We start from the raw sequence: 24,051 nt of genomic DNA, 5'->3' as shown, positions 1-24,051 counted from the left end.
GTTTTGTCAGTAGAGGTTAACAATAGGCACAAAAATTATGACTGGCCTATGGGCTATAAAAGCTAAGAGACCCACTAGCTAACAAATATTCCCACACAGACACACACACACACACACACACACACACACACACACACACGTTTCATCTTCTCATAGGTAGATATGTATTAGAAAAAGAAGCCTATCCTGATCTCTATCTTCAGTACCCAGCTCCTCTGAGAACAGCAAAAATGCCAGAAGCAGTTGAAAGTGCAGAAATAAAACTGGGGGAGAATACAGGTTAACTATTGATGCTATTTACCTAAACTTAATAAATGAAGTCAAGATAGTACATGAGCTCATTAAGGGAGAGGTGCACTAATTTGCAATCCCACCAACAATGTTTTCGAGTACCCACTACTCCACATCCTCGCCAGCATTTGTTGTTGTTTGTGTTCTGAATGATTGCCATTCTAGTTGGAGTTAGGTGAAATTTCAGAAGAATGGGAACAAATCTACCATTACATCCAGCAATACTACTTCTGGGTATATACTCAAAAGAAAGCAAACCAAATAACCAAACTAATGCATATATATCTATGTTCATAGCTGCACAATTCACCATAGCCAAACTATGGAACCAGCCAAGATGTCCATCAACAGATGAATGGATTACAAAACTGTGGAATATGTACACAATGGAATTTTACTCAGCCATTTAAAAAAAAAACTCAATTACATCATTTTCAGGGAAATGGATGGAACTGGAGGACATTATAATAAGTGAGATTAGTCAGTCACAAAAAAATAAGACATCAGATGCTGTCCCTAATATGCGAAAGCTAAGGAAAAATGGGTCATAGGAGGAACTCTAGATGAAAAAGGAGATCCTATAGAGGAGCAAACAAGACAACCTAAATGAGGGAATGGGAGGGGGAAGAAGGAAATTCTCTAAAACACACAATGCACTTAAATATATCAAAGTCAACCACTAAGCCAAGCAAGGGAAGGAGGGACGGGGAGGGAATGGGGTGGGAATTAGGTAGGGGTTAAATCGGTGATGTGTACATGTATGTCCACATAAGTTTTTTACCCCAATATGATGTATGAATATAATGCACCAATAAAAATTTTTTAAAATAAAATAAAAAATGTAAAGAATTCAAAACTAAAAAAAGGGAGAGGTGTAGAAGAAGTAAAACAAAAGGACTCAAAGGACATAAAAAGAAAGAAGGTCCACAATAGAAGAAAAAGTAACCAAAATATAAACAGAATTTTGACAATAACATATCAGGAAGGTAAAGAAGAAGAATTATAAAAAGTAGATATGAGTCCAGTATCACAAACTCACAAATGCATCAAGTACACACGGACAGAAAGGTCAGTGGGATTACTTTTGGCACAGTTCTTTCCTGGTCTTCGTTGTATGCAACTAGTACAGATATCATGGACCACTTACCCAATAAATTCTGCTAAACTGAATAATATTAATAGTATGCAGGAACAAGTTCAGTCAGGAAAAACAAATTTTCTCTTATTTTCTTTCGCACGCACTAGTGATCTTGTACTGTGTAAAAATGTAGAACTTTGTACCGCTCCAAATTACAACTTTGTGCTTGTCTACTTTTTAAATATATATACTACAAGCACTAATCATTTTGTGGAGACAACTGCACACATTGACAGAAAGATTACAACCTCTCTTGCCCATTCATTTGTTTTTGGCTTGCTGAAAGGCAAGAGGAGCTAAGAGTCTTTTATCTGCAGAAACATCTGAAGTATAAGCTGCCACATATGCCATGCTCAATGGATCATATTAATGGAATTTCTGACAAAACAGCAATTTCTTCTGTTATTTTTTCTTTTCATTTTGAGTTTCTATACTTAAGAAACAATGAAGAGTGACTGGATGTGCTAAAGCTTTGCAGAGAAAAAAGAGTAGAGCCATGTAGACTCCAAAAGGTTTCGAGTTACTTATGAGTATAAACACCGAGGGACAAGGAGAGGAAGTGGGTAATGTCCACAAAGGATGGCAGGCAAGCTGCTGAAAGAATCGCCTCTGTGACCCTCCATTCCTAACAATCCAGAACTGCTGGGAATCAACTTCTTAAAGTATTTCTGAATATATGTTGACCTACCAATGTAAGCCATTAGAAGTGACATAAAATGCCATCATTTTTTTTAAGTACAAAAACAATAAATACTACTTTGTGCACATGTGTGTATATATGTTAAGGCCTCTTGGTTTACTTCTATAAGAATAAATATAGCTGGGTGTGGTGGTGCACACTTGTAATCCCAGCATTTGGGGGGCTGAGACAGGAGGATCGTGGCTCACGGACAGCCTCAGCTACTTAGTGAGGCCCCTTGAAACTCAGTGAGACCCTGTTTCAAAATAAAGAATAAAATATCGCTGGGGCTGTAGCTTAAAGGTAGAATGCCTCTGGGTTCCATCCCCAGTACTGCAAAACAAACAAACAAAAAGAATAAATATGTATTTTGTGATTTTGTGTAGTCATTAAAATGAAGGTAGTAGAAAAATCGAAAATTTTTAAATTAAAATTTTATATTTTAGACAAAATGTGCAAGAAATCTATCTATGAACGCTAAGCTCATATTAAGTACTATAATAGCTCCCATTTAAGCACTTACCCTCTGTCAGCTTCTATAAAATGTACTTAATTACATTGCTGCCAAAACTTGGAATGACTCGTTATTAATCTACCATGATGTTTCCCAGATGAGGAATCTCAATCAGTATGAAGGGCAGCCATTATTCTGTGGTCATTCGATTTAGTAAAATCCTTGATAAGAGAGAAGTGGTGGTACATGCCTATAATCCCAGTACTTGGGAGGCTGAGACAGGAAGACAGCAGGTTGGAGGACAACCTCAGCAAGTTAGTGACACCCTCAGCAACCCAACAAGATCCTCTTTCAAAATAAAAAGCAACAACCAAAACAGGGCTGGGGGTGTAACCCGGAGGTAGAATGCCCTAGGGTTCAATTTCCAGCATGCAAGTGTGTGAGAATTCACACACACACACACACACACACACCAACTGTGCCTTTCTTCTTCACCATTGTATCCTTAACAGTCCATGCAGCCCCAGTGGGATTACTTTAACTCAGCATGGACTTTAAGTCATATAAACAGAGTTATAATAAAATATAATTAGAAATCAAATTGTTCATTTATTTCTACATATGCATATACATATATATAGTTCTTTGTTTTATAAGTCTTGCAATATTGTGCCTCTTAATCTAAAAAAAAACCTCCTTGCACTATCATATGCTAACTTTCTAATCAAATAAAATGTGAACTATCAGGGGGAAAAACAAATAAAAAGAACATAGAAAGAAAAGATAACAGAAAAGCTAAAACACCTGAACCTACTGACTAAGAAACATTATTTTGTCTTTCAAAGTTTAAATTAGATGTACTAGAATGTTATTTCTTGGTTCCTCCAAATTTCTAGAAATCATTTTACAAAGATTCTGTTCACTCAATACATTGAATCAGACACATTTGAATCATACAAAAACTTCAGAGGTTTTTGTATGTAAAATGCTTTAAGTAAGGGCAGATGTGATAGCTCACACCTGTAATCCTAGTACCTGGGAGGCTGAGACAGGAGAATCACAGGTTCGCACATTCCACCTCAGGTACTTAGTGAGGCCCTCCACAATTTAGTGAGAACCTGTTTCAAAATAAAGAATAAAAATAGGGTCGGGGTGTAGCTCAGAGGTAGAATGCCCCTGAGTTCAATCCCCATGTCAAAAATAAAATCCTTCTTCTTACTGTAGTCCCGCCACACATCATAGAATGAGGTATTATAAGAGCTCAGCAAACACTCCTCAAACAAAGGACACGAATAATCAAGATATACATATATCTTGGAAGTGACCCAACAAATTACCTAATTGCCAAATCTAGGGTGTAGTAAAACACCCATTATTTGGCAAAAGTAAAATAATCATCTCTTAAAAGATACTTACTGATTTTCCCAAAGCTTTCAAACCCCAAAGAAGACGCTAATGATAGAAAGATCAGAAAATGGTTCTAGTTCATATTGTGCATTATGAAGCTGTGAAATATAAACCTCCAAAGTCCTTTGGCCCAGCTTGAGATATTCTTCTTTAATATACTTACAAATATAATTTTTTTTGCGGGTCTGGGATGGAACCCAGGGGCTTTTGACCTTCAAGCTACACCCCCTGCCCTATTTTTTATTCTTTATTTTGAAGCAGAGTCTCACTAAATTGCAGAGGGCCTCACTAAGTAGCTGAAGCTGTCCGTGAACTGCGATCCTCTGGTCTCAGCCTCCCGAATGCTGGGATTACAAGCATGCGCCATCATGCCTGGCCACAAATATAAATTTTTTATTAATTTTTAAGCTGATAAATTTGGTCATTTCCTACTCCCTCTTCCATGTAAATATTTGGTGTAATTATGAAGACAGAAAAAAACATGTTTCAGATCATTAGAAACTCTATTAAAGGAAGATATGGTCAATTCAAGGATGTAAGACTCATTAGCCAGGATCTGAACTAGTCTAGTCAATACACAAAAAACCAGCCTTATATTAACACCGCTTTAATTTTTCTTTTACAAATGAGTTTTTATAAAAAAAAATTAAGTCATCTCTGAGATATAATTATAATGCACAAATAAAAGTATTTTTTTTTTGTGTGGTACTGGGGTTCCTGGAAACCCTTCTACCTCCGGGCTACACTCCCAGACCTATTTTTTTCTATTTTTATTTGGAAACAGAGTCTCTTAAGCCAGCAGCGTGGCTGGCTTCAAACCAGCGCGATCCTCCTGTCTCTGCATCCCAAGTGCAGGGATTACAAGTGTGAGCCACCATGCCCGGCTACAAATAAAAGTATTTTTAGAAGATGCTGCTGGACATGGTGGTAGATGTATGGTAATCAGGCGAGAATAACTGTCCAAAGCCAATTGTCTGTCCACAAAGCCACACTTTATTGCAGATTCAAACCTGGACCCAAGCACCTCTGGCACAGCAGAAATGACAAGGGCCCAGAGCTCCACTCAGGGGCCAAATTTTTACCATTTACATTACATCATTAATGACGCTTTTTAAATTTCCCACTCTACATTCTCCTCTTTACATTTCCCGCGTAACTTGTACGGACATTTTTTAAGATAATGGGGGTAGGGGTAGGGGGTCTCTTATCTAGGTTTACAGCCCCGATAGGGGCAGATGCTCTTAGCTGGGGCAGATACCCTATACTTTTAGCTTTTCTAGGAATTTGACCGTTAATATTGGCCATTTGAGCTTGCTTATAATTAACACCCAATATTATTGAACTATTGGCACACAATACTACTGATCATAATACTATTGATTGTTGTTTCCTAATGATATTACTGTCATAATTATTAATCTTACTTTTAGTCACAGCAAACTTATAAAAATTAAACCAATTTCTAAAGCATCTAACTCCAAACTAGGCATAGGCAGGGGCTTCTTATCTAAGACCCACAGGCAGGCTGGGCCTGGGCGGTTGCTTTGGGGTGTTTCCCGTTTAGCTGCTCTCTGCCTGCCAATTTAAAACAAAACTTATAAATGTAGATCTATATACGTAACATTAAGAACTTATTACTTAACTGATTATTAAACACCATCCAGAACTGAATTAATTACCTACTATTGATTATTAACATGGCACACAACACTGCACTCATGAATTTAAAGACACACAATAACTGTAGACACCTATAATTTTCAGTACTTAGGAGGCTGAGGCAGGAGACTCACAGGTACAAAACCAGCCTCAGCAATTTGGTAAGATGCTCAACAACCTGGTGACATCCTATTTCAAAATAAAGAATATAAAGGAGCTGTGGATGTAGCTTAGAGGTAGAACGCCCCTGGGTTCTATCCCCAGTGCACTACCCCTAGTAAGATGTTAAGTGTAAGTAAATCATAAACAGAGTGTCAAAATGTGAAAGTGAATAGTACTATACATGAGTTATGTGGAGTATTTACTGTTATATATTGTTACTGTTATAGTAGCATTTGAGTAGGGTAGCACTGATATTTTAAAGATTAAATAACATTTAAGTTAACGTCTACAAATAAATTTGGCATTCTGTTAATTAACAAAATCATCTATGTATTTTATCATATAACCTCATTCACATTTCCAAAGGGTAAATGAAAGTGAAGTGGAATGTGTCATGCAAGTTAGTCTAATGAGAAAAGGAGTCAAACACCATTATCTCTGTCCACACTAACAAGTCAGTCAGTTCCTTCTGAATTGTCAGAAAATAATGATCAGCCGGACTTGGTGGTACATGCTTGTAATCCCTGTGCTTGGGAGGCAGAGACAGGAGGATCACACAGGTTCAAAGCCAGCCTCTCTGGTTTAAGAGACCCTGTTTCCAAATAAAAATATAAAATAGGTCTGGGAGTATAGCCCAGAGGTAAGAAGGGTTTCCAGAAGGAAAGAAAGAAAGAAAGAAAGAAAGAAAGAAAGAAAGAAAGAAAGAGAGAGAGAGAGAGAGAGAAAGAAAGAAAGAAAGAAAGAAAGAAAGAAAGAAAGAAAGAAAGAAAGAAAAAGAAAGAAAGAAAAGGAGGAGGAGGAGGAGGAGGAAAGGAAGGAAGGAAGGAAGGAAGGAAGGAAGGAAGGAAGGAAGGAAGGAAATAATGATCAGCCAGGTGTGGTGGCGCATGCTTGTAATCCCCATGCTTGGGAGGCTGAGACATGAGGATCACGCAGGTTCAAAGCCAGCCTCAGCTACTTAGAGAGGTTCTCAGCAACTTAGTGAGACCCTGCTTCCAAATAGGTAGGAAGCCTCTGAGTTCCATCCCCAGTACCACCAAAAAATAAATAAATAAAATAAAATAATGACCAAAAGCAGAGAAGAATTTAACATCAGAATATAATTGTTTGGGGGCTTCAAAAATCTTTATATTTAAGAGCAAAATGACTTTTGCTAGCAATTTACAATGTTTTTAAGGGACATTTTTGAACTTGCAATAAAAATGTTTTAAGTACTTCCAGACAAATTGTTTTACCAGTAAGTTAAAACATTTATTTGACAAGCAGAAGCTGGTAATTTCTAGAGTGTCCTTTGGAGGTATTTTCCTTTTGTAATATTCTGAACGTTGGCGGGAACTTCACTGCCTGAGCCAACGGCGTCCTGGGCCTCTGTGAACCAGTCATGGTGGGTCATCCAAGCACCACTCAAGCAGCAGCTTAGAGATGCCCCATTGGAGAGGGGTTGAGAGGTTAACGCTGTCATTACTGCGTTGACATGAGGCATGTTGCAGCCTTCAGAGCAAAATGTTACTGGTAATCGTTTAATCCCCAATTAGGTCAATATTTTATCAAGTTAATCTAGCATGAAGATTAATTGCATTAGTTACACACATACACATGCAGGTTATTTGCTCTAGAAATACTTTTAATCAAAGAGCAAACCCTTGGTTACAAAAGGCAATTTTTTCAATCCTTCTAAAACTATAGCATACCTTTTAAAAGGCATCCTTCCTCCAGTGGTATTTGTCTTTATAAGAGAGACATTTATTCTCAATGATCTCTAGTCAAGATTGATATAAGAGAAAGGATAATGATCTTATAATTACCGAATCAATAACCATTTCAAAACCCTATTTATGAAGAAATGACTTCTGATGGAAATGTTTTTAATAAAGTATCTTATTCTTTGGCTTATTTCAATTTGGTGCTATTTGTTCTCTTAAAATGTGTGATTTGTCCTATGAAGAACATCAATAGTTTTTTTGTATTTACTTTTTTGTATCTCTAAGTGCCCTTAAAATATTGTAATGAGAAATATAAGCTAAAATAGTTTTCTAGAACATTTTTATCAAACGATTTTTTTCCAGTAATGAAAATTGGGATCAGGTGTGTTTCCTCACCCACTTTTTGCAAATCTAAAATGTAGAATTTAGGACATGGGAAAGTGGAAATGTATTGATCTGAGTGACATAAATCTGCTAACAGAAGTCATTAGAGTGGACAAATGCCTTCTCTCTCTCTCTCTCTCTCTCTCTCTCTCTCTCTCTCTCTCTCTCTCTCTCTCTCTCTCCTCTTTCTTAGATAAGAATTATCTGCTATTTTTAAATTCCCAGGTGTCATTCTAGGGAGTTTTACAGCCCCACCCACTGCAAGACAGAGTTCATGCCCTGTTCCATCAAATATCCAATGACATTCTCTAAGGGTCATACTAATATTTTATAGAAACATTTGAGAATATTGTTTCAAAATTATTATAATTGAAATGTGAGACTTGTGACATTTTTTAGAATTTAACTTTTGTTTTCAAATATTGGTTTTCTGGCATTCAGTGTTAATGAAAAAAGATAAGTAGGAAGATCCAGGAATATTTTCATATGACTTGTCTTTGGAAATAATTAGCAGATTAAAGTCAAATCTTTCATTTGAAGAATAAATCAATAACAATCTCAGTACCGACACTCTAAGAAGCATATGGCTGGCTCAGTGGAAGGCAAAGTTCACATCCACATATCAGCCTCACAGTTGTCTGAGGTTGAGACAAGTCATGTTCAAGAGATATGCCAAGAAACTATGTTTCCACTATGATAGTGAAATGTTCTTTTCATAGCAAATATTAAGAAAAGCCCACCTCGACTTGTTAAAAGATAGCCAAGGGCATGATAAAAAGTAAAATGGAAACAACATTTCAGAAAAGGATACTATATAATTGCCCCACACAAGACCAAAAGAATCACTTCGATTTATTCTAAATGGGTAGATCCTGCTGCTCTTACCAAATAATAAAAGGTACTAGATGAGCTGGTGAGATGGGAGATAATCTTTTTGTGCTTCTGTATAAGAACCTTTTGGATACTTATATGTATCCATACATCATATTGTATACCTGAAATATGCATAATGAAATTTTACTTTTTTAAGAAAACTTAAGAGCTGAATTTCAATTTTTAATATTTCTGTGTTGCTTTTAAATTCTAAAAATCTCACATGTCCCTTTTATATCTCTTCAACTTAACCCATCGGAGGCAATACTAAAGACTAATGTCAAAATTTTCTGTACAGTTTTTCAATTCTTTCCATTTTACTTTAAATATAACTAGTGTATGCTTATGCATATATATATCCTCAGTTTTATGTTTTTAATTTAATAGTATATAAATATAAATATAGGTTGCCCTCAAATTTTAAAAATATATAAATATCCACATAGTTTTAAATCACAATATTCTACCTCATTTTAATATAGTTTTATTGGTGCATTATAATAAGTCTGGAGTGACAGAGACACACGAGCACACGGTGCATGGGTGCTTCTCTCTGGATCCTACTCTCCTCTTCCACATCCCTTTGTTCATAGTATTAAAAGTGAACTTGATAACTTTATATTTGCACATGGCATTGTTTGGACTGTTTTCTTTATTTTTTATTTTTTTTATTTTTATTTATTTACTTATTTCGGTGGTACTGGGGGTGGAACTCAGAGGCTTTCTACCTCTGGGCTATACTTTCAGCCCTTTTTTATATTTTATTTGGAAAAAGGGTCTCATTAAGTTGCTGAAAGCCTCCCTAAGTAGCTGAGGCTGGCTTCGAACCTGTGCGATCCTCCTGTCTCAGCCTCCCAAGCGCGGGGATTACAAGCGTGCGCCACCACGCCCGGCTCTTCATTTTTTAAATTAATAAAACCTTTTAAATTTTCTTCCTCTTCAAGACATATAGACCTAACTCATTATTTTTGGCAGCCTGATTAGAAACTGAGCAAATGCTACTTCATCTCCGGCAGTCAGTATGTTCTTACTGAGAACTTACGTACCTCTCAAGCCCCAGGGTCAGGTGTGTGTGGTATTCAAGGAGAAGTATAAGGTACAATTCTTGGCTGTATTCTGTAGGTAGCAAGACAAGCAAAAACAAGTAACAGGTGGCCACAGCTTTTCAGTGGCGTGCTCTGGTGACTTAAAAGTGTGAATTGGGGCAGCAGATGTTGATTGATTGGTTGATTATTTACGGTAAGGGAGATTGAACTCCAGGGCATTCTACCTCTGAGCTATGCCCTCATGCCTATATTTTATTCTTTATTTTGAAACAGGGTCTCACTAAGATGCAGAGGGCCTCACTAGGTAGCTGAGACTGGCCGTGAACCTACAATCCTCCTGTCTCAGCCTCCCAAGTACTGGAATTAAAAGCTCCTGCCACCACGCCTGGCTCTAATAGATTTTAGTAGGAGCCAGAACACGTCTACCAGTAGGGAGACATTTGGTCAATTTCATATTCTTTTTGTGTCTCAGTTTTCTTATCTATAAAGCAAGAATAATAGTAGTGCTTTGTTGTAAGAATAAACAAGAAAAAGCATTTAACGAAGTTCCTGATACTTTTTTTTTTTTTTTTTTGCGGGTCTGGGGATGGAACCCAGGGGCATTTGACCTCCGAGCTACACCCCCCGCCCTATTTTTTCTTTATTTTGAAACCGGGTCTCACTGAGTTGCAAAGGGCCTAAGTAGCTGAGGATGTCCGCGAACTGCGATCCTCCAGGTCTCAGCCTCCCGAATGCTGGGATTAAAAGCGTGCTCCACCACACCCGGCTTGCCTGATACTTGTTACATATTTAGTAAATTTTAGCTAATATTGTCTTCATAATTTAGACAACCCTAAGAGCTAAGTCATGAGATAAAGCTGAGGGTTCTAAACACATGAACTGTAGTGTATAGATGGGAGACATCTAGGAAAGCTGCCCAAAGACGGGCCACAGGTGGACTTTGAAGGATGGACTGAATGAATAAGACAGGAAGGAAAGCTTTTAAAGGTAGAGAGAGAAGGCAAGGGGAAGTAGGAGAGAGCAAGAGGCAGATATGGCCATGGCAGGAGGCTGCAGGGAAGCACAGGCAAGAAAGGAAACCTTGAGAGACTAGATTATCAGATGGTGCAAACTGTGGGGAGCTGAACTTCACCCCAAATAACCGGACTGTATTATACAGCCCCTTGAGTGCTCCTTAAAAGGAGCACTTGCAGCTGAGGGCTGTAGCACATGCCTGTGATCCTCGTACTTGGGCGGCTGAGACAGGAGGATCGTAGGTTTGAGGCTACCCTCTGAAGTTTAGCGAGACTCCTGTTTCAAAATAAAAAGCAAACAACAAAACAGATGGTGGGGTAGCTTGAGATAGAATCCCCTCGGTTTCAATCTCCAGTAACAGAGAGAGAGAGAGAGAGAGAGAGAGAGAGAGAGAGAGAGAGAGAGAGAACTTGCGCTAGATGCAACCAGGCTAATTTCAGTAACAATTCAGAGGAAAATTAACTTCTCAGTCTTCAAAGTTTTATGATCACTGTAAAGAGGGGAGGCAGAGATAGTGTAGCTCACTGAGGACTGGAAGGCATGCAGGAGAGGGCAGCCGAGATGGACAAATTAGATTTGGTTAAAACCATCCATGAGACAGATTAAATCTCACAATATGTGGTATGGGGTGGGGGGGTCTTGTATTCATTTTGCCTAGAAAGAAACTAAGGTTTGGAGGACACATCCCAGGTCACTCATGTGTAGTGGCAGAGCCAGGACCCTCATCCAGGCCCCTGCTTCAGAATTAATTGTGTAGCCTTGTGCAGACCAAATCAGAGAAGAGAAGCCTTGGAGAGGGATGAGGAGGGGGGCCATAAGGGCCATCCCTCAAATGGGGACTCAGAGCGAGCTGGGAGCGAGAAGGGACAGGAAGGACCACATCCAAAGTGATGCTGAATCACAACATGCAAACACCCGCCACTCTGCAGTAGGAGTGGGTCAGTTTCAGCCTTGGGTGATTAAGTGTTATTTTCTCTAACTTCTTAACACAAAGGGAGCAGCAAGAAATGGAGCAAAGCTTCTGATGACAGTATGACTTTTGCATACCTTCTCCATATACCACCCCCGGCGACGTCACACATCCGAAATGCAGACCCATTCACCTCCACCTGGTATCATGATGAATGCAACACAGAAACAGCAGTGATGACTGGAGAACCTGAATTTCTACAGAATATTATTTCACTATCCCCCATTCTGAATAGGCATGTTACATGTATACTTGTAACCAGGAAAGTGTTTTAAAACAGGTTACTTTTTACATCTTCTTCCAGAAAGAGAAGTGACACGTTAAAAGCTAACTCAGAATCCTGAAATGAAGTTGTAAAGGTTTGGCTATTGATCCAGATTAATGAATTAATTCAAAGCAGTTTGCAGAAAATTCATATAGCTCATTCAACAGTTTAAGAAGCAAGATCCCCTGCTTGGCAAAATTCTTTAAAAAAAAAAAAAAAAAGACCCACCTCCCAAGATTCTGACCTCTGGTATACGCACATTTCCTCCCAATTATTCAATCAAACACTAATCTAGACACTGCTGTGAAGGGATTTTGCAGATGTAATTAATGTCCCAAATCAATTGACCTTAAAACAAAGAGATTATCTGGTTGGACCTATCCTAATCACAGGAGCCCTTTAAAAGCAGATGTAGTCTCCAGCTGCTTGCGAAAGAAATAAGAGATTGGAAGCTTAAGAGAACCTGACGCTGATACAGGGTTGTTGGTTTAAAGATGAAAGCGGCTCCGTAAAGAAGGTGGGCAGCCTCCTTAAGGGAAGAGCAGCCCCCTGACAGCCATCAAAGAAACGGGAACCTCAGCCCCACAACTAGGAGAAACTGAATTTTGCCCCTTCCCCAGGCATGAAGATGCCTTCAGACCCAGCAGAGCGCAGTCCCAGGCGACATTTGACTCCAGACTGGTGACACCATGAGCAAAGTGTCCAGCCACTCTATTGCCCAGAGCTGCAGAACCCTGAGCGGACGAGTGGGTGTTAAGTTGCTAAATTCTTGGCAACTTGTTCCATAGCACTGGAATATAAGGTGAGTTCCAGCCATTTACTTTTGAGCTTTTCCAGGGTCACAGCATCACATTAAACAGACAACCAGCCCCAAGGATACCTGCTTCCTATTTTGAACAACACATACCTTGAAAGATTAAACTGTGAGACACATTTGGAAGCAGAGTGACTGTTCTTAGTACTATGTAAAATAGAAGTTCAGCAAAAGACTAGGAAAATTAGACAGATTCAAATTTCAGAAATCCAAATATAAGAAGGACCTTTGTTAAAGAGAATATGCTGTTAAAAGAATATTAAGCAGAATATAAAAAGTAATGTTAAAGGATATACTGAGATAAACTGATGTGGTGGAGCCTGCCTATAATTCCTGGCTTTAGGAGGCTGAAATAGGAGGATTACAGGTTGGAAACAAGCCTCAGCAACTTAGTGAGACAGTGTTTAAAAAAAAAAATAAAGCTGGGCATAGTGGTACACGCTTGTAATCCCAGGACTTGGGAGGCTGAAACAGGAGCTTTGCAGATTCGTGACCAACCTCAGCTACTTAGTGAGGCCTCTCGCACTTTGTGAGACTCCATTGCAAAATAAAGAATAAAAAATAAGGTTGGGAAGTAGCTTGGAGGTAGAATGCCCCTGGGTTCCATCCTCAGTACTGAAAATAAAATAAAATAAAATAAAATTAGGCTGGGGTTATAGCTCAGGGGTAGAATTCCCTTGGGTTCAATAACCAGTAACACACACAATACAAACACACACACACATACATACATACACACAGTAATTTACACGATGAATTTACATATATAGGTATGCATCTCAATTATTTGATCTATTTGGATTTAATAAGAAATCAAAATATAGCTACTCTGGTGTTGAGAGGTGCTATACACTTGAAGATATTTTCTACTTTCACTGAAAAATATGGACAAGGATTGCGATTCTCTTTTTTTTTTTTTTTTTTTTTTTTTTTTTTTTTTTTTTTTTTTGGTGGTACTGGGGTTCCTGGAAGCCCTTCCACCTCAGGGCTACAATCCCACACCAATTTTATATTTTTTATTTGGAAACAGGGTCTCTTAAACCAGCGCGGCTGGCTTCGAACGCGCGCGATCCTCCTGTCTCCGCCTCCCAAGCGCGGGGATTACAAGTGTGCGCCACCACGCCCGGCAAGGATTGCGTTTCTAAAGTAAACCCTGCCAGTCCCCCATTTGTCAGTATCCGCATAGCACAGGCTGCCTTGTGAGCGGTAGAGAGCACCCGCTGTGATCCGGGGACAGGTGGAACAGAAGCATCTTCAGCAGAGATATTGCCAAAGGGTCTGTGCCTCCTGAACTGAACAAAATGTTCAGTTGTAAAACTGTAAGTACAGGCAGAGTATGACATCTCTCATCAGAACTCATTCAAAATTAAAGATTTATTCCAGGTATTAAGTTTGTTATAAAAGAACTTAACATGTACACTTAATAAACCTGAAATTAAAAAAAAAAAAGATCATATCCTGTTAGAAGTAAGTTTGAAGCCTAGATTAGGAGGCTGAGACAGGAGGATCATGGGTTCAAGGCCAGCCTCAGCAACTTAGAGACCCTGTATATAAAACAATACACAGGATGGTGGGTTCAATCTCCAGTACTGCCAAAAGTTTTAATTTTCAATCAGACCTTAATAAATCTGAATAAAACAAAAAGTGTTGGGATTAAAATAAGTTCCCCTCACCCCATACCATTGGATAAAATCATTAACAATAAAGACCATAACTTTGAATTTCTCTCTTAGGCAATGGCACTTTTTATTGGGCCAATCTAAAATTAAGGAGTTTTTTCTCCTTAAATAAAATTTGATTTTTATGAAATTTTGGTAGTGCAAGGTAAGAGCAGTTTTCTCCAAAACCTTCATTAAAATAAAACCTAACAAAAAATTATAAAATAAAATCAGCTAACCATATGTGAGGTCCTTGGATATAATACGTGTGTGTGTCTAGTGTTTCATGAAATCCCCAAACCTGGAAACCACTGAACCTATAACTAACATTTCTTCTAATAGGATGACCTGTTATTTCAGTTGTCCTCACACGTCCTTTGCCTTGCTCACCGTTGTTTCTCCTGAAGTAAAAGCACTTAGCACTAGAAAGGAGATTTATAAATAGTGACTAGTAAAAGTGTAATTTATTATTTTTATTCCTTTCTTTTGTGATTTTGGGGATTGAACTCAGGGGCATGCTACCTCTGAGCTACACCCCAAATTATTTTATTTTATTTTATCTTATTCTATCTTATTTTATTATTTTGGAATAGGGTCTAACTGAATTGCTGAGGCTGGCCTGGAACCAGCGAGTCTCCTGTCTTAGCCTCCCAAGCACTGAGACTACAGGCGTGTGCCACCATGCCCAAGTAAAAGTGTCCTTTATAGCCAAGAAAAGTTAATGTGTCTAATTTCTTTACACAAGATTGAGGTAAGAGAATTCTCTTTTTTCTCCAAGGACTGTTATAAGATAGGGATACTGGGAGTGATGGAATGGTCCCTACTGTCAAAAAAGAAATGCAAGCAAGTTGACTCTAGTTAAGTACAGACTCACCCCGTGGGGTTTTTCTTCCTGACAGCAGCTATTTAAGGAAAGTGAAGGGAAATGTCTTGGCTTCTGCTTTCTGAAAGTTTAGAGTTACTAGACCATAGAGAAAAAGGGGTGGGAAGGAGAGATAGGTAGAGAGAGAACTGATATCCGTAAGATCTTTAGACACGTAACTACTTAAAAAAGTTAACGTGTGTGTGTGTGTGTGTGTGTGTGTGTGTGTGTGTGTGTGTGTGTGTGTAATGAACTCAAGGGCATTCTATCTCTGAGCTAGATCCATAGCCTTTTTTATTTTTTATTTCAAAACAAGCTCACCTTAATTTCTGAGGGTCTCTCTAAGTTGCTGAGGCTAGCCTCCAACCTGTGCTTTTCCTGTCTCAGCCTCTCAAATACTGGGATTATAGGTGTGCTCCACTACACCCAGCTGCATATTTTAATTTATTAAATGTAGAAATATAAAATAAAGATTTAATATCTGTCTTTTGAACAGAACAAGGTGGAGAGATTTTAAAGGTCATTGTTGTTCATTAATTAACATTACAATTGCAGCATTTGAATTACTTCTCATAAATTACTTCTCATAATTAGTCATTCTAAAAGTAAAACTGTTTAGCTCACATTGGCCCAAAAAGTGCAACTGGACTCTGTGTTTTTTCATGAAATGCTATATAAAAATAGTTTTCTATTACTTCTCCAAAACTGTTGCTATTCAGAGTTATATCAAGAACATATATCACCATGTCTCAGTTCCATGACTGACAACATATAGAAATAAATCTCCCATAATGTAATAATCTTAACATAGTGAAGGCAACAGTTAAAATAGAATTGGCTTGTTTTTCATAAATGAGTTTTTATACAACTCAGAGACTTTGTTTTAAATATAGTCTGATATTTTTTTTTTTACTTAATGACTAATATTTTGTCTAGATACCTGTTAACCTTGGCTTTTGGAGAAAATATCTTGGAAATATAATCCAAAGTTTTTCTCATGACTAATACAGATTTAGGAATGCAATCTGATTCTGAGGGGAGGGTATAGAGAAATAAAAACTATAAAAGAACAAAATACTGCTATTCCTGCAACTTTTGGTTTATCATAGCAAAAAAATATTATTTTAATTTATTTGGATATAAGAATCCTTTCTTTTGTAGAAGCAAAAAATAATTATTCTTATAGCTTTGTTCCTTCATCGTTCATTTATTCCATTTGCTTTGACTTTAAAAAAGTGAAAAAAAATTATGTAATGTATCAATAGCATTTTCAACAGAGAAAGGTAAGAATAGATTGAATTATAGTAGAACTAATTATAGTAGACCAATAGTAGTTTTCAGGCACCAAACTTCTAAAGTATTGTTATTCACATCAATTGCTTAGTCAGCTATGTGTTCCCAGGACAATGATGTTTCTTGTCTAAAACACAGACATGGAGTCTCTCTTCTAAGCAGTGCACATATTAGTCATCAGATCAGTTTCTCTGTAGCTCCCACGTTCCCACATTCTGTTCATTTTAATCTGCCCACTTGCTGGGCGTGGTGGCGCTCGCTTGTAATCCCCGCGCTTGGGAAGCGGAGACAGGAGGATCGCACAGGTTCAGAGCCAGCCACACTGGCTTAAGAGACTCTGTTTCCATATTTAAGTATATATATATATACATATATATATATATGTATATGTATATGTATATATATATATGTATGTATATATATATGGGAGAGAGAGAGAGAGAGAGAGAGAGAGAGAGAGAGAGAGAGAGAGAGAGAGAGAGGAGGTCTGGGAGTGGAGTGTAGCCCGGAGGTAGAAGGGTTTCTAGAAACCCCAGTACCACCAAAAATAAAATAATAAAATAAAAATAAATAAATAAATAAATAAATCTGCCCACTTCACTTTAACAAATGTTCTGAAGTTAATTACTTTAGCAAGTAAATTAGGTCTCCTGCGAGTGTTCATGAGAATTAAGGTACAAAATAATCATCTAGATTATGGCCAAAGACCAAGCTTTGATAATTTGGTTCAAATTTATACTGTTTAATTTACTAGAATATCTACACTTAAATGAAAATCTTAAGGCTATGATTCTAATTTTTATTTTTATCATAGTATATTTCTATATTTAGGGGAAACCAATTTTGAACAAACAGTGTATTTTTCCATAAATATGTGTGATGTATGATGATGTGATACATTTTTTCCTCTAGCGGTTTGTTTTGAAAGTTTCAAACTTACAGAAAGTTTCAAGAGTGTAAATAAGGACTCATACCACATCGCTCCCTGGATCTGCCAGTTGCTCACACATCTGCGTTTCCATGCTTTCTCTCTCACTGTGTGTGTTTGTGTGTACACACCAAATATGCAGTATATAGTATTAAGAAATCATGCATGAATGTATTTGTGTTTTTGTATATATATATATATATATATATATATATATATATAAAACATATGCAAACATACTGCATATATGTAGATTAATTATTTGGGAATTAGTGAGATGTACATTGATAATCATATTCCTAAGGTTGGATCCGTGGCATGAGTAAAATAAAATAACATTTCTACTTTTTTTAATACTTAACTACATTGCCTTTCTCATGAAAATTTAACAAAGTTTGTACAATACAATATTTATAAATGAAGGAAAATTTTATCATCTTTTTCCCAATTACTACAAAATTAAATCACATTTTAGTATTTTACTTAACCTAATGTCAATAACTGGCCTCCTGGCTGCAATCTCTCCCCTCCCCTCATCTTCCAACTCTACTCACAGAGACAAAAGTATGTAAAACTAGGATCCGATAATGCCATTGTCTACAGGGATGCTTGGAAATTTCTTCTCTCACTCAAGCATTAAAGCCTACCTTCTTAAACAGCCTTCAGGAAACTACACTGAGTCCCTGGAGCCCTTTCTACTGCTGCTGAAGGACCAGGACAAGCTCTGCCTTGGGGTCTTAGCATCTCCTTTTAACTCTCCTTGGAATATTCCTTTCCTTAGCAATCTCATGGCTCACTCCCTCTGCTCAGGTCTTGACCTAAATATTTTAATTTCTAGTCTCTTCTTAGTCAACCTGTTTTAAACCATTAAAAAAAATGATCAGCACTCCTTATCCCTTTCCTTGCTTATTTTTTTAATTGTGAGCACTTATCAGTATCTAACATACCATAAATTTTATGTATTTACCCACCTAGAAGCCTTAAAAGGTCAACTCTTGTCTATGCTGTTCCCTGATAAGTTATCGGTCCTATAATGGTGTCTGGAACATTGGAGGTGTTCTCTGGATATATTTTGTTTTTAGTAAATGAATCATGCAAATACAAATAAGGCAAACAGTAAAGCAATGCTATTAAAATTTTAAGTCTTTTGCCTATATTGTTTAACTCTTTTAAGATAGATATTAATAATATTTTATTGTTGCATTGTAATTGTATGTAATAGTGAAATTCACAGTGGTACATTCATATGCACACATAGCATTATTTGGCCTATTTCCTTTCCCATATTTTCCCTTTGCCTCCCTTTTCCCCTCCATGCATGATAGAGAGATTCATAGTGATACATTCATATATGCACATGTCATTATTTGGCCTTCTTCCTACCCCTCCCTCTGCCTCCTCCTCCCAATACACTACCAATACCCTAATGGTCTTGCCCTTAAAACATTTTCTTTCAATACTAGAGATTGAACCTAGGGGCATTCTACCTCCAAGCTACATCCTCATCCCATTTATTTATTCATTATTTTTTTTAATTTTGAAACAGGGTCTTGCTAAGTTGCTGAAGCTGGCCTCAAACCTATCATCCTATCTTAGCCTCCAGGTATTAGGATTACACGCCTATGCTATCGTGCCCATTTTTTGCTCCTAATTTTCATTTGTTCTATTTTTTTTCTTTCTTCCTTCCACATATGAGAGAAAACATGTGGTTCTTGATTTTCTGAGACTGGCTGATCTCAGCTAGCATTATTAATAATATTAACTGCTCGATTTTATAAATAATTTTGTCTCTTCAGCTGGAGATTGAGCCCAGGGACATTCTGTAATGGTTCAAGATGTTGACATGGGATCTTGTTCTTAGCTAGTTTAGAAAAATACCCAGAACCATACAGCTACAAGCTTAAGCATATTTTATGATTACAAAAGTAGAAAGAAGGGACAGAATAATAAAGCACCTCATCAGAGGAACGCAGTGGGGTGCCTTGAAAATAAGACACTGAGGTTTTTAACATAGAACAGTTTTAAAAAGATTCATTATCTCCCATCTTGCTTAACCAATAGTCTCTCTATCTGTTCCTGACTTGATATAGGTATGGGCCCACCCCTTATCTGCAGTGCAGGCCTTTTGGGATATGTTAAGTATTCACTATCTCCCATCCGGCTTGACCAATGGATAGTTGCTAGAGCATCTCATGCTGACCTTGAGCCAAAGTTCGGTCAGGGGGCCCGCAAGAGCCTAAGCCCCCCATGAAGTATGAATAGCATCTCCTTCTTCAAAAAATTATTTTAAGATTATTTGGATCAATATGTGTAATTGGAATTTTATGTATAAGCATTATTAACTAAAACAGGTGTGCAATGGCTTGTGAGAGACTCAGTCAGCAAAGAATTTTTCCCCAAGGACAAAGTCTGGGCCAAAAGACCAAAAGATTAAGTTCAAGCTGACCTTAGTGTGAGCCAACATATAAGATTAGGTTCAAGCTAACCTTGTGATATAAGACAAAACTTACTTTCTATGATTCATTAAATGTCTGGCACCCTGCCCTGAGGTCTGTTAAAGAATCTTTTTTTCTTTGAACTTTCCTGCTTACGTGAATATGTTTTTTTCTGTCCTGCATGAAAAAAAGTATAAAAATTGTTGTAAGGGTTTTTTTTGGTTTTTTTTTTTTTTTTTTTTTTGGTGGTACTGGGGTTCATGGAAGCCCTTCTACCTCCGGGCTACACTCCCAGACCTATTTTTACATTTTTATTTGGAAACAGGGTCTCCTAAGCCAGCGCGTGTGGCTGGCTTCGAACCTGCACAATCCTCCTGTCTCTGCCTCCCAAGCGCGGGGATTACAAGAGTGTGCCACCATGCCCAGCTAAAATTGTTGTAAGTTCTGAATAAACAGAGTAGACTGCAGCTGGTCTTCCGTGTGTCAGCGTCTCTCAATTCTTCTCTCACCTACACACGAACCCCGACTCTTGCTAGGGCTGGACCCCGACTCTTGCTAGGGCTGGACCCCGGCAGATAGTCTTTTTATCTGCTCCTGACCTGATGTAGGTGTGGGCCCACCCATTATCTCTGGTGCAAGCCTTTGTTACAACCAAGAAGTGTTACTTGGTTAACAAAGTCAGAGGCCACATGGTATATGCCCTCTTTGACTAAGGCCTGTACCATCCTCCCAAGTTCTTGTGAAGTTTTAGCCTTTTTTCTTTAATCTCTATCTGCTAGAAATTATTTATTATGTAAATTTGTCTTTAAAATATAAAGGCCCTGGGCTACAACTCTATTGTGTACTTGGTATCACTTCTGGTGAGAGGAATTCTACACTGTAACAACTGCCTTCCCTCCCTGCCTGAGTGCCTGCAGCACCCAGGCCCTGACTACATTTTACATTTTGAAATTAATATCAAAGCAATTTTCCAATACTGGCACACATTCTACTTCTGGGCTCAGAAGCTTTTTAAATTTTTTAAATTTTGAAACAATCTCGCTACAATGTTGATGGTCTCCCTAAATTATTGAGGCTGACCTTGAATTTACAATCCTGTCTCAGCCTCCAAAGTACTAAGATTATAGGCATGCACCACCACACCTGGCTAGCTTTTGACTATATCAACTATTAATTGTCACATAACAAGTTACTCCCAAACTTATCTGCTAGCCAGGACAAATGTTTATTACCTCAGTGTCTGATGAGGAACTAAGGGACAGCGTAGGGGGTGTTCCCTGTTCTCCACGTCTCTCTCGGCACCTCTCCTGTGAGGTTGCAGACAAGCTGTGGGCTGGGTCTGTGGTCACCTCAAGGCTCACGTTGGCTGGGGAATCTACTTTCAGGTTCATTTACATGACTGCTGGCTGGTGTGGCTCCTCCCCCATGGGTACGCTGTAACCTGCCTGCGTGTTCTTATGACATGGTAGGTGGTTATCTGGGAGATAGGAAGAGAGCCAGAGAGTCCTTCCAAGACAGAAGTCTCCAAATTTTATAGACAAATCTCAGAAGTAACATCTCAGTCCAGTTAGTATCAAAGGAAAGGCGATTACACAGAGTGTGATTCTCAAGAGGCAGTGATCAGCTAGGCACAATCTCACATTCCTGGAATCTCAGTACTTGGAAGAATGAGACAGGGGGACCACAGGTTCGAGGACAGCCTCAGCAATTTAGTGAGACCCACTTTCAAAATAAAATAAAATTGTATAAAAATAAAGTAGCTCAGAGTTAGAATGCCCCAGGGTTAAATTCCCAGTACCAAAAATAAAATAACAAGAGGAAGGGATCTCTGGAGGCCATCAGAAGTTGCCTAAAGGATTGATGATATTCTGTAAGTAAGAAAAATGAAGAAGAAAGAAAGGACTAACATAACTTTCTCAGGACCTCACAGTTAAAACATGCCAGGACTGCCATTTGAAGCCGCAGCCTGGCTCGAGTAGCTGGGCTCATAAGCAGCAGACTTCCTTTCATGCCTCTGAGACATAGACATACTGGGGCTAAATGGGCTGTCTCAAGACCAAAATTCATTTTTAACTCTCCTTTTTATAATTTTATTGCTGCATTACAATCTCATATCATAATGTAGTTCACGGTAATAGTGACATATGTGCACACAGCTCTTGGCGGGCTTTCCTCTGGCTCCCTCTTCACTCTCCCCTTCCCCATACAGGGTGTTGAGATTAACATATGAGTAATGTCACATATGTACATACTGTCAATGGAAGTCATTCCATCACTGGATCCTCCCTCTCCCTATTCACCCCTACCTTCCCTTAGACCAACTTTCCTTGCTCCACTAGAGTTTTTCTTCTTTAACACTATCATCTATCTACCTATCTATCTCTATCTCTATATCTCTTTCTTTCTTTTTTTTTTCTTTTAATGATACTGGCGATTGAACCCAGGGATATTCTACCTCTGAGCTACACCCCAGATCTAAGTTTTATTCTTTATTTTGAAACAGGGTCTCACTGAGTTATAAGTGTGCACCACCATCCCTGGCTTCTTTAACTCTTTTCTAAAACTTTAAACAACTAGAGAGTTTTAGAATCGTTTTAAAGTTTGTCTATAGAGGAAAATCATACAACAGGCAAAACTACCTCAGATGAGAAATGGTATTCACTGACCAGCAAGGAGGGATCAGCAGGACAAGGCTGTGTCTGTGGTCAGCTCTGGTCCGGGCAGAATGCCGTGAGGCTCTCTGGTGGATGGTGCTTCTCTCTTCCAAAGGACTGAGGAAGCCACGCACAGAGAATGCCAGCTAGTGCTTGGAAAATGCCTCTCCTCTCTTTCATCTTTCCAGTTTATAAAAGTTCCTCTTCCAAATGGCAATAAGTCACTTCAGAGACCGCATTTTCTAAAGGATGATTGCCCTTCTTGAGTAGTGGCACACTTACGGCAGGCATGAAGTAATCCCCAGAAATGTACAGCCGACAGTGTCTTATTGCTTAATTAGAGCTGGCACCGGGCCACTTCTTCTCAGCCCTGAACCAGCCCAAGAGCCCTGGAAGGAGGTGCGGGTGTAAGAAGTGCTATTTCAGGAGGATATAAAGTAATGGCTCAGTGCCAGTCTGCAGAAAGCAAAGCCAAATGCTCCTACCAGCGCAATGAAATGTCAAAATGCCCTGCTTTATTGTAGTCACAGATCAAACCCATTGCACCGCCATGGCTAGAGGTTAAATATTATCTCTGTTGTTCGAAAAGACTTTGTAATGGTTACTCTCAGGAATACAGGCCCTTAAAGCACGCAGTAATTTGGCAGATATTGCAAAAAGTTAATTATAGGAGTGCAGAAGTCCTATACTGAAGGATTTTAAATCAGGATCAGAGACTAGCCAATTATTACAACAATAAACATAACTTTTCCAAAAGTTTTCATTGAAGAGAAGAAAGTCATCATTATAATTATGTAAACACAATTTCTTACTTCCTCAAACAGCCTCTCATCTTTTCATAAATGTAATGAAATCATTTTTCATCTTTTTATAAAAATAACAAAATCATTTGTCCCTTAACAACAAGGAGATGTTATGAGAGCTATGTCGTTAGGTAGCATCATCAGTGAAAGAACATCATAGAGTACGCATAGCAGCCAGGATAGTGGCAGACACCTATAATCCCAGTACTTGGGAGGTTAAGATCTCAGGTTCAAGGAGAGCTTCAGCAATGTAGTGAGATTCGGCAACCTAAAGAGACTCTGCTCCCAAGCAAAATATAAAAAGCATTGGGGGTGTAACTCAGGGCTAGAATGCCCCTGAGTTCAATCCTCAGTACCACACACACAAAATAAAATAAAATAAAATAAAAAACCTTAGTCACAGTCAACCCAAGTTTTATGAGGCTGCTCTTGGTATGAGACATCATACTGTTTTATAGTAACCTACTTTTTAAGAAGTAGTTAAAAATAAAGCAACACAATTTACAATAGCCAAATTATGGAACCAACCTAGATGTTCATCAACAGATAAAGAGATAGG

The sequence above is a fragment of the Muscardinus avellanarius genome, assembly GCF_963383645.1.
Source record: "Muscardinus avellanarius genome assembly, chromosome: 6".
Lineage (NCBI taxonomy): Eukaryota > Metazoa > Chordata > Mammalia > Rodentia > Gliridae > Muscardinus > Muscardinus avellanarius.
Note: the sequence above shows the minus strand (reverse complement) of the source record.